An 18,021-nucleotide genomic window follows, 5' to 3' on the forward strand; every position below is an offset into this window, starting at 1 on the left:
TCCCTGAACACTACTTTGGTAGAAGGAGCAGACAAGAGGAGGGAGAGAAGGTCAAGAGAGGCAAAGAAAGAAAACCGACAAGGGCAGAGGAGACGAGGGTCAACCGGCATTTAGAATCCATTTCTATTGCCTCCCAGTATATATGTGCACAGCAGAAGCTAGAAAACAAAACACGACATTCCTCAGACATTTTCCCTCCCTCCAAAAGTGGGGTTGTGGATGTAAACTGGGTTCTACCAACAAGGGCCAGCCTGCTGTGAGTATGCAACCTGTGTGGACAAGGCCCCCTTGCTCAGCAGGGCTCCAGGTTCAGTTTAATGCTCTGCTGTCAAGGTCTAGAAATCCTGAATAATTTTAGCTTTGAATTTGTGTTTTATAAGCGAATTCCAACGGGACAACAGAGCACGTATGTGAGCAGAGGAGATACACACAGATGCGGGTGTCTGTTACTGTTCCTTGCTGCCCATTCCCATGTAGCTTTAGGGGGACCCCATGAACAAAGAATCTACGTAGGAGCACATTTCCCCCTCCTCCAAGCCCCTGGCAGCCACTCAACTACTTTCTACCTCTATGGACTTACCTATCCTGGATAGTTCATATGCAAAACTCAAAATGAGTACCCAGTAAGGACATTACCTACACAACTGAATAAGCAGGGCTTTCCACTTAGGCAGAACTTCCTTGAATACAGAAAGAAGGTAAAGACATTATAAGATACATGAAGCACCAAGGTACCCTTATCATATCGTTTCTCACTTGCATAATTTTACTTGCCTATAATTAGGCAACCACTTATGCTGAAAATGAGGGAAAGGGAAGCTGTGATAACCCACACTTCCTTTCCTTTCTGTCTGTCGTTGCTCACAGTAAGCTGAAGGCACAGAGTATTGGTGGAATGCGTACATGTCAAAAAGTGAAATAAAAACAGTTGAGTTAGGGAATTCCCTGGTGGTCCGGTGGTTAAGACTCTGTGCTTCCACTGCAAGGGCCATGGGTTTGATCCCTGGTCGGGGAACTAAGATCCCACATGCTGCGGCACGGCTTAAAAAAAACCAAAACACTTGAGTTAGTTATGTGCAGTGTTTCCATTGCTCTGATAATATGCATATAGAAGCTATAAAATACAAATTGTGTGATTTGGTGATCTACATGCAAATTAAAGTCTTTTATATTTGTATTTGAAACTGGCATTGCACAATGTAAAGATGAATGGTAAAACTCATGCTAGTAAATTTTTAACTTTTTCTCTCTGAGAAAGACATGAAATAGCAAATAAATAACACAAGTCAAGAGAGAGACTGCAGAAGAAAGGGAAAAACTTTTTTTTTTTTTTTTTTTTTTTTTGCGTACGCGGGTTTCTCACTGTTGTGGCCTCTCCCGTTGCGGAGCACAGGCTCCGGACGCGCAGGCTCAGCGGCCATGGCTCACGGGCCCAGCTGCTCCGCGGCATGTGGGATCTTCGCGGACCGGGGCACGAACCCGTGTCCCCTGCATCGGCAGGCGGACTCTCAACCACTGCGCCACCAGGGAAGCCCGGGAAAAACTTTTTATTTTAGTACTATAACAGTACTTTTTTTCCTTCTTTTTGAACAAAGGGCCCTGCGTTTTCAATTGCACTGGGCCCCATATATTATGGAGCAGGCCCTGTCCATCAGTTTGATTTCCTCATGTGAGATCTGGGAGGCAAAATAGTGTGGACGCCATCTTCCTTCATCGTCACTGCTTTCCACGCAATTGCCACTGCCTGACGCAGCCGTGGCTCATGGTTTATGCTACTTTCATCACAAGATGAAAACAATAAGAATCCTAGAGTAAGGTTTAAATTAGGTGGGGTTCCTTCCTTATTTCAAAGGTAATTCAGGGTTTTGAGTCTAATACTATTTTTGAATTAATTTTCATTTTTATCGAGGTAATACTTTTATATCATTGAACATTTCAAATAACATATGATTTTTTAAATTGAGTTGTAATTTGCATACCATAAAATTCACCTTTTCAAAGAGTACCTTTCTGGAATTTTTAGTGTAGTCACAAGGTTAGGCAACCGTCACCACTATCTAATTCCGTAATATTTCCATCACCCCCAAAAGAAACCCTGTACCTCCTGGCAGTCGCTCCACATTGCTCCCACCCTTAAGCCCCTGGCAACCACTTATCTCCTTTCTGCCTCTGTGGATTTGCCAATTCTGGATATTTCATATAAATGAACTCATACACTATGGTCTTTCGGGTCTGACTTCTTTCACGTAGCATAATGTGTTCAAGGCTCGTCTTAGTGTCAGCAGCTATCAATACTTCGTTCCTTTTTATGGCTGAATAATATCCCATGACATGGATATGCCATGTTTTGATTATCTATTCATCCACCGAAGTATAAAGTTTAAATGAAAAGAGTAATCCCTTGCTCCGGTCTTTCCTTCTCCTCACTCTTACTCCCCAAAGGAAGCCACTTTCTACTCTTGAGTCATTTCTCCTGGTCTGTACCTCCCTGTTTCCACATATCCTCTTTATACTGCTATTTATTTGTAATTTTAAGATATTTATTATATTCCTACTTGGGAAGATGTGTCACTTTGACACCTCCACACTGACCTGTTTTTTCTTCTTCCTTTCTCTTAATACAGTTACATGGACAATTTTTGGTTAAATCACTATGTATTTAGCGGCCAGATTATTGTGACCATGTAAAATACTGTTCACTGCTGAGTCAAGAATTATACCATTATTACTTCTTCTTTTCAGAGCCAGGAGAGTCATCTCTCTTCCTGATCTCCACATGCTGGAATGCCGCAGGCTCAGGCCTTGGACCACTTCTTTTCTCCCTTTATACTCACTTTCTAGCCACCCTCCTGGCTTTCAATATTATCCAAATGCTATGACTCTCAAATTTATATTGTCAGGCTCATCTTCATTTGCACTCCAGACACGTGTCATCCATTGCTGACTTGACATTTCCACTTGGATGTCCCACAGGTACCACATACTTAACTTGTCCAAAACAGAATCCCTACCTCCTTTCCTCTGGAGCCACAAAATTCCCCATTTCAGGAAATGGGGCTTCCATTCTTCCAGTTGGTTAGGCTCCAAACCTTGGAATTATCCCTGTCTCTTTTTTTCCCCTTTCATACCCTCTATCCAATCCACAGAAAATTTGGTCAACTCTACTTCAAAATATATAAAAAATCCAACCACTTCTCATCATTCCCTACTCTTACCATCCCAAGTCCAGGACACCATCAGCTCTCACCTACACTATGGCAACAACCTCCTGACTGGTCTCCCTACTGCAATCCTTGCCCCACACAGGAGCCGGAATCATCCTTTTAAAACGTGAGTCATGTCACGTCACTCCTCTGCTCTAATCTCTCCAATGGTTTTCTGTCTCACTCAGATAAAAGGTGCTGTAAGATCTGGCTCTGCTGTGTCTTTGACCTCACCTCCTTCCACTCTTCCCCAACTTACTCTGTTCCATCAACATCGGCTTTCTTGCCACACACGGAACACTTTAAGTGCATTCTAGCCTCAGGGCCTTTGCACTTGCTGTTGCCCCACCCAGAATGCTTTTCTCCCATATAGCAGCATGGCTGTCTTCCTTACTTCTCTAATGTCTTACCTGCTCAAATGTCACCTTATTGGGGTGGCTATTCCATTAGCCTGTATAAATCAACCCCCCACTGTGACTCTCTCTATACTCCTAATCTTGCTTTATTTCTCCTCCAATATTATCTCCAGTATTAGTACCACCTGACACATTATGTATTTGTTTATTGTCTGCTGTCTTCCCCTGGAAGGCAGGCATTGTTTGTTATATGTACTACGGTATATCCAGTGTCTAGAATGCTCCTGCAATACAGTAAGCACTAGAATACAGTAAATATCTGATGACTGAATGAATTAATTTAAAAGTGTCAATAAATGCATGTATTCAATCTACAGGTTGAATTCGGAAGCAGAATTTCGTATTCTGCAATTAAAAATTCTATGTAGTTTCCCCTCATAAACGCCTCCCTAGTTTGTAGGACTCTGTGTTTATGTCTTATTCTCTTCCACAGCCTGAAGCTCCTCAGAGGAATTCTCAGTGCCTGGCACAGAAGAGACCCTCAAATGTCGGCGGGACTGTAACATCTCAGGGATTTCAAGAACTAAGGCTTATGGCTGCTCATAAAGGTAGCATGTGGCTCCTCCTTCAGATACATTTAAGGAGTGAACCCAATACATCTGCGATGGAGAATTCTCCAACCTCATTCATCCATGTATTCATTCAAGCATTCAATCTGATATGCATCGAGCACCTTCTCTGCAAAAGTCTCCAGTTCCTACAACTTTCTATTGTATCTAAAGGACCTGCCCTCCCCCATTACTGGTCTAAATGTTATTTCTTGTTCTGACCTCAGTGAAGCTGGAGAACAGCTGGGTACCAGCATCTGTCTAATCACCCTTCATCCCTTGGCAACTATTAAGACATGCCAGGATGCTCTTTGCTGAGGCCTCTCAAATTTAAAATGGGGACACTCGGTATTCAAACTAGAGAGCCTTGACATTTGAATACTCGCCCCTCCTTTTTCCTGCCTGAGAGAAATGCCTGGTTGTTGACTTTCAGGGTCAGGCATAGGCAGCCCATCCTTCTGTAGGGCTGGTGTTTGGTTTGGCGGATTGATTTCATAGACAATGGGCACATCTTCATAAGTCATCACAGCAGGAAGTACGCACCTTCTTGGAAGCAATGTGTGGCAGCATGAGAGAAGAGGGGTCATACTTTCTGTATGGAACTTGAATCCTATTCAGCTGGTATGGAGCAGTTTTTTAAATGTGGGCATAGAGATGAGGCCAAATTGAAAACCAGACCCCCAAGTCTAGCAGGAGGGCTATTTTGTAGTCAGGTATTTAGAAGTTCTCTACAGAGTCATTGGGCTCGCTGTACATCCTTCCAAACTCCCTGCTTTAGTTGCGATGAAAAGGTGTCCTTGGAGTGAGTTTCCTGAAACTCTGCTGTGTTATGTAAATAAACTTGTTTTATAATCAAGTGATGTGGGGCTTTTACTGTAGGGCCTTGTTTTTAGGTCAGAGGTCAAGAAAGCAGGGCAAGCACCAATCAACATTATTGTTTCGCAACAATTACTCACTGTTTTTGTTATCTTCTAAAAGGAGACCATTTGCAGGGTAAAGGGATGTTTTACTGCAAGACACAAGAGGCAAAAATTCATTCTTAAAACAACCCAAAAGCTGAACCTAATTCTTTTATATCAAGAGGGGATTCTTTGAAGCTCTCCTGTTGTATTTTAAATGATTCAGTTTACACAGATAGCTACGCATATACATACAATTTGTTTTACAACCAGCTTTTGGTTTTTGTTTTTTGCTGCCTGGTTCAGAGCCATTCTGAAAAAGACTATCATTTGTACGTGAGACATCAGTAGGGGAAATGGGCTCATCTGCTTAGAAAGGTGGAGGGTGGGGGGGGGGGTGTGTCAGTATATAAAACTGTCTCCAGAGTGCATTTGCCTGTGAAAGGACCTATTCAGCCGTAGTGAGGTGGAGTTGCAGCCCTGGGCCACACTGTTGGGAAGTGTTCCTGGACCCGCAGGTGGGGTAGGCCTGAGGCTGGTTCCTGGTACAGCTCCTGGCTTTGACTAGGCTCCTTTTGTTTTCCTCTGGGAGGTTGGCTCCGCACTCCAGAAACCTGCTTGTGGCTGGTTCTCCTGCCAGGTGCTTCCGTCCTTGGAAAGGTACGGGCCATGAACACAGGGACAGCTCAGTTAGGACACACAGTTTGTAATTTAACTGATACATTTCTCTAGATATGCACAGCCTTCCTTCAGAAGTATTCTTTCCCCTTGACCTCATCCCTAGAAGTTACTTTCTTTTGCTCTAAGACATTTTCAGAATCCCGTGTTTATTAGCCTAACTTCCCAGCTCTTATTCTGTTCCCCATCTTACCGGAAAGTCCCAGATCAGAGCTTTCCACCCACCTGGTGCCCTCAGCCTCCATGGGAGCTACATCCTCTCCACAAGGATGGAAGCAGGCTGGGGAGTCTTCTGGATTGAGTCCCTCAAAGCCCCTGTGCACTCAAGTCACCCACTGATACTGGGCTAAGTAAGCACTGTTTTTGATGGTAGATAAATTATCAGGAATAGATAGAAAAGAAGCAAGTTTCAGGGAGTTAAGTAACAGTCAGACGACTACAGATTTCTTTCTTAATTCTACCATCAACTCCCTGTGTGACCTTGAGTTTCTAAGATGTATCATAAATGCAGAGAACCTCAGATAACTTCCCAGGGCTATTTTGAGCAATACATATTAATTGGCTAAGGAACGCGGTGATTACAAATGATTTTGTAAATGCAAAGCTTTATACATACTAAGTAATTTTTCTGCATGACTTACTAATGACTGGACTAAAAGCTACAGAAGGAAGTCCACATTGTCTCTATAATAATATATATACATATAAGATATGTAATAATATCTTGTATAATAATAAGAGCTAACAAATATGAAGCCTTTATGTCGCAGGAGCTGAGCTCAGGTTACCTCGTATAATTTCCCCAACAACGCTTACAGGTCAATATTTTCATTTTCCCCATTTTAGAGATGAGGGCACTGAGGCTCAAAGGAGTTAATAATTTCCCAAAGTCTTGCAGACAGAAAGGGCCAGAGCTTCAACAATTCATTTTCATAATTGCTCTTCTCCACTCTGCTGTAATGCCCACCTAGATGTGGAAGTCTCTTAAACTACTGCAGAAAAGTTTGGTAATTGTGTTTAATTAAAATCTTCAGTCCATCAGATGAAATCATGAATACCTGTTGAACAATTATTTTGGTAGTTACACATCTTAAACCATTTAATTCTCACTTCAACCCTAAGAAGTTGGTACTTATTCCCTGTATATGGATTAAGCACAAAGATGTTAAGAAACTTGTCCATGGTCACAGTTAGCAAGTGGCAGAGGCTGGCTTTGAACCTTGGGTGATCTGGATCCAGAGTTTGTGCTCTTTACCCATAAGTAACCCAAACAATGACCAAAAGTGTAGAGCAACATGTAGAATCCCGTCCCCGTCTCAAGGAGTGGACTTGACCAATAAACTAACTGTGTGATTTTGGACCGCAGTTTCTTCATCTGTAAAATGGACGTTCTCCAAAGACGCTGCCAGCTCTGTAATTCTGTACTTTGACAAGTCTGAATTTCTTTTTTTTTTTAATATTTATTTATTCATTTATTTAGGCTACGCTGGGTCTTAGTAGCAGCACGCGGGATCTTCATTGCAGCATGAAGGATCCTTTGTCGCAGCATGAGAGATCTTTAGTTGCAACATAAGGACTTTTTAGTTGCGGCATGCATGTGGGATCTAGTTCCCTGACCAGGGATCGAACCCAGACCCCCTGCACTGGGAGCGCACAGTCTTACCTACTGGACCACAAGGGAAGTCCCAAGTCTGCATTTCTTAACAGGAGTCTGGAGAGCGATCTTTGCAGCTTCAGGAACAAGTGGGTAGCAAACATCGCAATTGTAGGAATTTGAGAAGAGAAAGTCTACACAAGTTTGGTGCTTCCTGCAGGAGCCGTGGGATGCTTGAAACCAGAGGTGTTAGTAAGACTTCCAGGAGGTAAAACCTCTTGGCAAGAGAACAGTGTTGCGTTCCCAGGAGAAGTGAAAGCTGGTGAGGGCTTTAGAGGTGTGGTACAGAGGGGCCGTGGAGGACTCACCTAGAGTAGAAGGTAGGAAAATGGTTAAAACAACAAGAAGAAGAAGAAGTAAAAGTGTTTTGTGAAGTTGGATGTGATATTGGGAAAGGAAGAGAAGTTGCAATGTTATCATTCATAAAATGCAAATCTTATAGTAAGGGCAGCACATAAAGAAAGAGCATAAGGGCTTTGGAATGGGACAGACGTGGGTTTGATCCCACTTCTGCCACATTTTAGCGTGATCTAAGTGCCTTAATTTTCTCCTTGGTAGAATAGGGGTCACATAACACGGAGCAAAGACTCAATAAATGCTACTTTCCATTCCAACCAGCCAGGATTGCTTCTCTCCCATCCCCACCCTCACCCCAGACCTAAGAAAGTCAAAAGCCAATGAACTTTTGCATCACTTTAGCAGTGATGCAAAGCTTTGATCTTAAAAGAGGAATGAAGACATCACATCCACCCCTGTTTTTCCTTTCAAATTGCACTAGGCTCCCCAAAGAGCTTCACCCTGAGCTCCAAGAGGAAGGGATGGGAAGACAGGGATGAGTAGCAAAAAAGCAACCCGAGGTTAGAGGAGACCAGCTTGCACCAGAAAGGTAAACCCGGGGAGTCTACTAAGAAAAGACATAATAGTAGTTCCTCCCTCCTTGGTCCTGTTTCCCCACTTGCACCCGGGGTAGGGCCTGTGGTGGCCAACAGCTGACTGGCTCCACTGGAGAGGGGGCTGTCAGAGGAGCAGCCTCCATCATCTTTCTGTCCAGGGTCCTCACAACAGAAGAAAGAGCAGCCTTGACGTTACTCAAAGGGACGAGTGGGATGAGGCAAGAGTGTCACATACATAGATGCAAAAAGGCAACTTGGAGAGAGTGGAAGAGGCTCCCTGTATTAGTTTCCTACTGCTGCTGTAACAAATCATCACAAACGATGGTTTAAAACAGCACAGACAATTATCTTACAGTTCCAGAGGTCAGAAATCTAAAATGGTTGGGAAGGCCAGCTGTCGTTCTGGAAGCTCTAGGGGAAAACTCTTTTTTTTGCCTTTTCCAGCTTCTAGAAGCTACCTGTGTTTCTTGACTTCTAGTTTTAGATTAGTCCCATCTCTGCTTCTATCTTCACATCTCCTCCTTGGACTCTGACCCTCCTGCCTCCCTCTTGTAAGGACCCCTGTGATGACATTGGGCCCACCTGGATAATCCAGGATCTCGCCCCATCTCAAGAGCCTTAATGTAATCACATCTGCAAAGTCCCTTTTGCCTTGGAAGGTAGCATCTTCACAGGATCCAGGGATTAGACATCTTTGGAGCAGGCCATTATTCAGCCTGCCACACTATCTAAAATTTGGTAACCAGAAATCTGATTTATCTCCTTATTCAATTTGTAATCTCAAAACAACTCACTTCACTCTAAACCTTGCTGTCTCCATCTGTAAAAAGGAAGTGACACTATTTTAGTTGATTCCTTTGGGGCTCATGGGGTCATCTACATAGACTGTCCACTCTTGTGCCTCGTGTGGCGTAAGGGAATGGTAAATGTTGGATCGTCTCCCTCTTCTCTAGCATGCAACGGATAGGCATTATAGGGTTAGAGGCTGGGAGGAGGCACTGGGACCCTTGGGAGCTGTCACAGGTCGAATTCCTGGGAAAACAGCCGTTGAGACTGAGATCTGTTTGCGGGACGTTTATTGGTGGGCGGTCTCAGGATCAGCACCTGTGGGGTGTGTGGGAAGTAGAACTGGGGAAGTTGGGCCGTGATGACGATGCAACAAAGGCCTCAACCTACCCAATGTGGAGCTCAGAGATGACTCAGGTTAGGCTGAGGGGCTGAGCTTCTATATCCCTGCAGGTAGTCATTATACGAGGGTTGCCTGGGGAGGGGCACGACATTGGCCTAGGGGGCTTTCTCCCACAGAAGGTACCCCGGAAGGAGAACACATCAGCAGCCAGTGCTTCCAGAAGCTGGAGGAATGTGTGCCCCAGTTCTGCAGCAGGCACCTGGGGAATGTCCCCTGGTATCTACTATAGCAGCTAACCTTTCTGTCTTATTGAGCGAAGACCAGAGAGAAAACAGACCACAAGGGTCTTGACAGGCTTTATAGCGCACAGGCTCAGAGGCTCAGAGCTTGTGCTCTCAGGCAGGTAAGTCTGACTTCATATCTCATTTCTACTTCTTCCTGATGTGTGATTTGGGGATGTCACTGTACCTCTCTGTGTCTCTGCTTCCTCATCTCTAAATTAGAGGGTAATAGTATTAATCTTAGAATGGTCGTAAGGATTAAACAGATAGTCAGTGTACAATTCTCAGCACAGTGCCTGATATCTGATGGGTCCCATACATGTTAGATTTTGTGGTTAATAATATTCTCACAAGTCCTTTCCTACTTTATCTTTTCAACCCAAACCCAAGAGTTTAACATGTGAACTGGAAAGGAAAGGGAAGAATCCTACAAGAATACCCATCGTGATTTAAGACACATGTCACTAAAGCCGGGGTTGGAGGGCAGAGATTGGGGCTGAGAGTGGGAAGAGGGGTGTTAGGAGCACACACCGGGAGCCAGGCTGCCTAAGTGAGACTCCATGCCACTCACGAACTGGCCGGATGACCTTGGAGGGTCATTGTGGGAATTAAATGACATCATGAAAGTAAAGCTCTCAGGACACTGCCTGACACATGGTAGGGACCATGTATGTTTGCCATTATTATTCTTAGGCTATAATGTATCCACAAAGGCAATATTAAGGGAAGAGGCCCTTGATTTAGACCTTGCAGGTTTCCCAAGAAGTTTAAATCACTTGGGTATCCAGACTGAATTTCTGAAGTTGGCTACAAAATCTGTCTCTTCTGTTACTAGATTAAACCTCCAGTAGCACCAGTTTCCTGGCTTAAGTGTTTAATCATTTACAGCTGTCACCAGGTTGTCAAAGAGGGTGATGCTAGCTTTAGTTTGAGCTGGGACTGGATGAAGAAAAGGGGCTTAGGAAAAATTACTCCAGGGATCAGCTATAGGGATTGGTGTCCTTTGAGAATCCTGGACCTCCCTTCAAGGTAAAATAAGGGTTGGTAAGAGAGACTAAACCTTTTATGCGTTTTATGTCTTTTTCTTAATTCCTTTTTTACCTGGAATGTTAAAACTTGAGGAACTTCAAACACCCCAACGCTTACATATCTGCCACTTTCTCTTATGTTGATGTTCTCCAACTTTCTTTCTCCCCAGTCCAAACCCATGCTGGAAAGGGTTACAGAAGATGTGACTGGTCAGAATAAAACTGGGACTACACTACTGAATTTGGAGACAGAGAGGGGGGCTTTACCTCCTTGCAGAGGGTCCAGGCTGAGAGCTCCTGCCCCATCCCCCACTCTCCTTTCCTTGCTCCTCTCTCTGTATCAAAAATATCAGATATTTACTTTGATTTTCCTTTTCAAACGTGCTTGATTTTCAAGCCCACCTTGTGGGGTTCCTACCACACAGAATAATAAAAATAAGCCACAGGAATCCCAAGTCACGGAGCCAGTTTTTTGGACTCATTTAATCTTTCTCCAAGATTAACTCATTAGTTTTATTTAGTTAAGAGTCACAGGAATGTTTCTCCTGCAACTATGGTGTCAAATTTTTTTTAAGCAAGTTGAAAAAAAAAAAAAGCAAAGTACGCAATAAAACAAACACGCAAAATATTTTGATAAGAGGGGCAATCATGCTGTCTGTATCTTTCAGAATCTGAAAAACTCCTAGTGATCCAAGTTTTTGGCATTAAGGGAGATACTTAGCAGACAGGATCACGCCCCTGATTTTTAACTTTGTGGACTTAAACTCAGTGAAAGTCAGTTCACAGAGTTATTATTACTAGGCTGGAATGGACTGTCCATTTCCTGTACTGGCTTTTCATATCAGAAGGCAGAGTTGACCTTAAATCTTGTGATTTTTATTTCCCAGAAAGAAAAAATGAGAAGAATAGGCAAACAGAGAGAGTCATGGGACTTGAAGGGAAAGCCCCCAATCAAAATGTGTCTGAAATCTATGCCCTACTTTCTACCGCCAATGCTGCTCTCCTAGGGCAGTCTACTGTTACCTCTAACCGAGACTATTACTTACAATGGCCTCCTAATTTATTTCCCTGTATCCATGCTTGCCTGACTCCTGTGTGTTTTTCCCACACACAATGGCCAAGGTGATTTTCTAAAAGTTTAAATCAAATTATGTCACTCCCCTGACTAAAAGTCTATACTAATTTCCCTTGCACTTCATGTAAACCCAAAATTCTTTCTGTGAATACATGGCCCTGCTTGTCCTTGCAGGCTCAACCCACTGCTTTCTAGCCCCACTAGACTTCACTTCCTTAAGTAAGATCTTTCAGGCCTCAGGACCTTTGCACATGCTGTTTCCTTTATTTAGAAAGCTTCCCTCCATCCTATTCCCTTCTTTCAAGGGACTCTCTCTTCTCCTCCCTTAGACCTCACCTTAAATGTCACTTCTTCAGGCAGAAATTTCCAGACAATTCTATTTAAACTAGGCTTCTCATTCTGTCATTAGTCTCTGTTTTAGTCTTTACATAGTATTTATCATGATTTGGCATTATTTATTTTTATTAATTTTTCTTTTTTTCTGGTTCATTTTCTGCGTCGTGCACTTGCGTGTAGAGGGCTAAAATCATGTTTTTCTTATTCACCGTTGTATTCTTTCTGTCCAGCCGGGCAATTGGCACAAAGTAGGAACTCAACAAGTAACTGTTATATCAAGAAATACTTTATTCTGATGGGAGGTTTTTTAGAAGGCTGCATTTTCAGGACTTCCCTGGCGGTCCAGTGGCTAAGACTCCACGCTCTCTATGCAGGGGGCCCAGGTTTCAATCACGGGTCAGGGAACTAGATCCCACGTGCTGCAACTAAGACCCGGCTCAGCCAAATAAATAAATAAATAAATATATTTTTTAAAAGGCTGCATTTTCCATGAAGTAGTCTGCTTTTAAAAGTTTAATTTTATTAAACTCTATATGACATGCTGAAGTGTCTGTTAAAATCATCTAGCTGTAAATTTCACTGAGATTGTTTTCATCCCCTTGTTGGTTTCTCATGTTTTCATCTCCTTGTTTCTCATGTTTTCTTGTCTTGTCCTTTGTGGATTTTATGAATATGAATGTTTGCTAGAATGTAAGCATCACGTTGCCTGTTTTGTTCACTGCTGCATCTCCAGTATCTAGAACAGTGCATGGCACATAGTAGGCATTTTATATATATATATATATATATATATATTGCTGTTACATAAAAGCTATCCAGGGTGAAAGTTCAAAACTGATTTAGCACTAAGACTGTAAACCCACAGAGCAATGGTTCTCACAATATAGAGTTTGCAAACTGGCAGAATATCAGCTAGGAGGGTCCCACAGAAGTGTCTTGTTTAACCTGGGTAGTATTTTAAATTGTTTTAAATCAGTTACCTTTATTTAAAAATTGGGAGATCATATAAAAATCCCAACTCCAACTTTTCCTGAAAAGCCAGAAGATCAAGCCACACCAGAACCTCGGCCACATGGCACATGGGCTGAGGCTGGGGAGTGCCTGCCCCTTTTGGAGGCCCATGTCCCCTCCATTTGCTTTTTCTAACACATTGTGTTGACCCAAGGATCCTACCCTGTTGCAACTGTCCTTAAAATCAGTGTGGGATTTTTTTTTAATACATCTTTATTGGAGTATATTTGCTTCACAATACCATGTTAGTTTCTGTTGTACTACAAAGTGAATCAGCCATATGCATACATATATCCCCATATCTCCTCCCTCTTGAGCCTCCCTCCCACCCTCCCTATTCCATGTCTCTAGGTCATCACAAAGCACTGAGCTGATCTCCCTGTGCTATGCTGCTGCTTCCCACTAGCTATCTATTTTACATTCGGTAGAGTATATATGTCAATTCTACTGTCACTTCACCCCAGCTTCCCCCTCCCCTCCACCTTCCATGCCCTCAAGTCTATTCTCTATGTCTACATCTTTATTCCTGCCCTGGCATTAGGTTCATCAGTACCATTTTTTATTTTTCAGATTCCATATATATGTGTTAGCATACAGTATTTGTTTTTCTCTTTCTTACTTACTTCACTCTGTATGACAGACTCTATGTCCATCCACCTCACTACAAATAACTCAGTTTCATTCTTTTTATGGTTGAGTAATATTCCATTGTGTATATGTGCCACATCTTCTTTATCCATTCATCTGTCGATGGACGCTTAGGTTGTTTCCATGTCCTGCCTATTGTAAATAGCGCTGCAATGACATTGGGGTACATGTCTCTTTATGAATTATGGTTTTCTAAGGGTATATGCCCAGTAGTGGGATTGCTGGGTCATACGGTAGTTCTAGTTTTAGTTATTTAAGGAACCTCCATATTGTTCTCCATAGTGGTTGTATCGATTTACATTCCCGCCAACAGTGCAGGAGGGCTCCTTTTTCACCACACCCTTTCCAGCATTTACTTTTTCTAGATTTTTTGATAATGGCCATTCTGGCCAGTGCGAGGTGATACCTCATTGTAGTTTTTATTTGCATTTCTCTAATAATTAGTGACGTTGAGCATCTCTTCATGTGCCTCTTGGACATCTGTATGTTAAAATTCAACACCAATTTATGATAAAAACTCTCCAGAAAATGGGCAAGAGGGAACCTACCTCAACATAATAAAGGCCATATATGACAAACCCACAACAAACATCATACTCAATGGTGAAAAGCTGAAAGCATTTCCACTAAGATCAGGAAAAAGACAAGGATGTCCACTCTCGTCACTCTTATTCAAGATAGTTTTGGAAGTCCTAGCCATGGAAATCAGAGAAGAAAAAGAAATAAAAGGAATACAAATTGGAAAAGAAGAAGTAAATCTGCCACTGTTTGCAAATGACATGATACTATACATAGAAAATCCTAAAGATTCACCAGAAAACTTCTAGAACTTATCAATGAATTTGGTAAGGTTGCAGGATACAAAATTAATGCACAGAAATCTCTGGCATTCCTCCACACTAACAAAGAAAAATCAGAAAAAGAAATTAAGGAAACAATCCCATTTACCATTGCAACAAAAAGAATAAAATACCTAGGAATAAACCTACCTAAGGAGGCGAAAGACCTGTACTCCGAAAACTATAAAATGCTGATGAAAGAAATCAAAGATGACATAAACAGATGGAGAAATATACCATGTTCTTGGATTGGAAGAAATCAATATTGTGAAAATGACTCTACTATCCAAAACAATCTACAGATTCAGTGCAGTCCCTATCAAACTACCAATGACATTCTTCACAGAATAAGAACAAAAATCTTTACAATTCATATGGAAACACAAAAGACACCAAATGGCCAAAGCAGTCTTGAGAAAGAAAATCAGAGCTGGAGGAATCACGCTCCCCAACTTTAAACTATACTACAAAACTAGAGTAATCAAGACAGTATGGTGTTGGCACAAAACCAGAAATATAGATCAATGGTACAGGATAGAAAGTCCAGAGATAAACCCATGCACATATGGTCACCTAATTTATGACAAAGGAGGCAAGAATATACAATGGAGAAAAGACAGTCTCTTCAGTAAGTGGTGCTGGGAAAACTGGACAACTACATGTAAAAGAATGAAATTAGAACACTACCTAACACCATACACAAAAATAAACTCCAAATGGATTAAAGACCTAAATTTAAGACCAGACACTATAAAACTCTTAGAGGAAAGCATAGGAAAAACACTCTTTGACATAAACCACAGCAAGATCTCTTTTGACCCACCTCCTAGAGTAATGGAAATAAAAATAAACAGATGGGACCTCGTTAAACTTCAAAGCTTTTGCACAGTGAAGGAAACCATACACAAGACGAAAAGACAACCCTCAGAATGGCAGAAAATATTTACAAATGAAAAAAAACAGACAAAGGATTAATCTCCAAAATACACAAACAGCTCATGGAGCTCAATATCAAAAAAGCAAACAGTTCAATTAAAAAACGGGTGGATCTAAATAGACATTTCACCTAAGTGTGGGATTTTAAAACTAGGTAAATACAGAATTACACCAGAAAACCCATCAGGAATGAAGAATCAACTCGGAATATTTGTACAAGATTGAGATGCGTAAGGTCTGATTGGTCCTTCAGAGATTCATTCAAGGCACTCTGCAAGTGGTGCAGTAGGTTAGTGGCTGGAATAGAAATCTATTACTATTCTTAAGATTTTCTTTGTTGTTAAATTCTGGGCATGGTATTAGAAGCTAGATGGATTTCTTCCTCTTAGGACCAAGGTAAATCAGCTTATAAAAATTATTCAAGGACACCATGTCCCCAAAGAAAGGAGGAAACAAGAATAGGCATTATTCAAATCTTGCCTGGGCCATAAGCCTTGACAGTTGGCAAGCAGCCAGTGCCTGGACAAGTCAAAGTGCTTACTGTATTGATAGATGATGAGTTAGCAGCAGCAGAGGATCGCCATCACCATCACCATCACCATCACCATCAATATCATCATCATCACCGATGAAATCTGAGTTTTTAATCTAGGCATTTGAAAACAAGTGAAGCCTCCATACAATGTAAGCAATCGTCTGAGCTTGATATAAAGAGGTTCAAGTTACATTTGATCAGGAACTACTTTGGCTCTGTCTGCAATCAGGGTCAAAAGAAAAAAGAAACGGGATTTACTAGATCTAGAAATGAGTTATTGGCCTAAGCAAATCTGGGCTGATTTCAAAATGATAATTTATGATAAGCATTTTGCTTTTAGAATTTTATTTTTTGCCTCTATTCCCTTATTGTTTTGGTCACTGTAGGAAAAAATAGGACTGATGAGGGTAAAAACATCTAAGTACTGCAGAGTTTGATTTAGCCTAGCAATTAGATACATTTTTACAAGTGCCAATAATTGTCCCCTAAAATAAACTGTAATGCTATGAAAATGGATGTCACAGTCAAAAATTACTCATCTATTTTGAAATCTAATTCATAGCATCTACTTAAATATTTACAGATTATAGTAAAAAAATAAGAACTATTAAAATTATAAAATGTGTAAGTATAATTTATGAGGAATTTATCATTCGTGATTTAATTAAGTAGTTCATTGCAGCTGTTCAGGTTCATTCTTGAACAAAAATATCCTGCATCCAGCAATACTATTGAAAACCAAAAGTTTTACCACAACAGAGTTAGTTTTCTTTCTCCTTTTTTTTTTTTTCTAAAAGTGTGAAAAAAAACCCCAAGAATCTAGGAAGTTGGAAGCTTTGTAAAACGTGGTAAAAATTAACGGAAGAGTAGCAGTGCTCCATGTTCAAGACCAGAGCCTTGGAATGGGATTCATCTGTAAGTCCTGATATGGCCCATGTTGGCTCCCCCGCTTACAGCAGCTGAGCTTTAGAATCGTTGAGAATCACTGATGGGGCTTACTAAAAATATACATGGGCCTGGAACCTCAGATTGCTAAATTCTAGGTTAGAACCTGGAAATCTATAGTTCGTAATGTTCCTCAGGTGTATCTGCTGATCTGCCATATTAAGGAAGTGCTAGTCTAGTTCCAGGGTATTTGAGAGATAGTAGAGGAACCTGAAATGGCTCCATCATCCTGTTATCCATCAAATTCAAGCGAGCTTGGAGCCTATGTTCTGAACCAGGCAAGAGCCCTCCAGGCTAGTTTGGTCCTTACATTCCAATGTCTCAGATTCCAGTGCTGAATCCAAGGTGAATGATGATAAGGGGATTGGCAATTAGAGGGCTTGGGGTCTAGTCTTCTTTGCTTCCAACCAGCTGTGTGAGATCAATCTCACTTGCAGCATATCCATCTATAAAACGAAGGAGTTGGGCTAAATGGTCCCTAAGACGCAGACTGCAAACTGGTGGCCTCAGGCCACATCCAGCCTGCAGATTGATTTCTCTAGGACCTACGCGGTGCTTGAAAATGAATGTCAATTCGTTTCCCAGTAGGGAAATCGCCCCCTCCCCCCGCCCAGATCTAGATTTTCAGTTTCTCTTGGAAAATGGGAAATTCTGGGCAACAATGGGCCCCTCATTCTTACCCAACAAGTGTTGCGTGGTAGGGTAGGTTTGTTTCTTTTTAAAGAACCTTGAGGACCTTCCCTGGTGGTCCAGTGGTAAAGAATCCACCTTACAATGTAGGGGATGCGGGTTCGATCCCTGGTCAGGGAACTAAGATTCCACATGCCGCAGGGCAACTAAGCTCGTGTGCCACAACTACTGAGCTCGCACGCCTCAACTAGAGTCCGCGTGCCGCAAACTACAGAGCCCACGCGCTCTGGAGCCTGCGCATCACAAATAGAGAAGAGAAAACCCAAACGCCACAACT

The sequence above is a fragment of the Leucopleurus acutus genome (assembly GCF_964270905.1).
Source record: "Leucopleurus acutus genome assembly, chromosome: 4".
In the NCBI taxonomy this organism is placed as follows: Eukaryota; Metazoa; Chordata; class Mammalia; order Artiodactyla; family Delphinidae; genus Leucopleurus; species Leucopleurus acutus.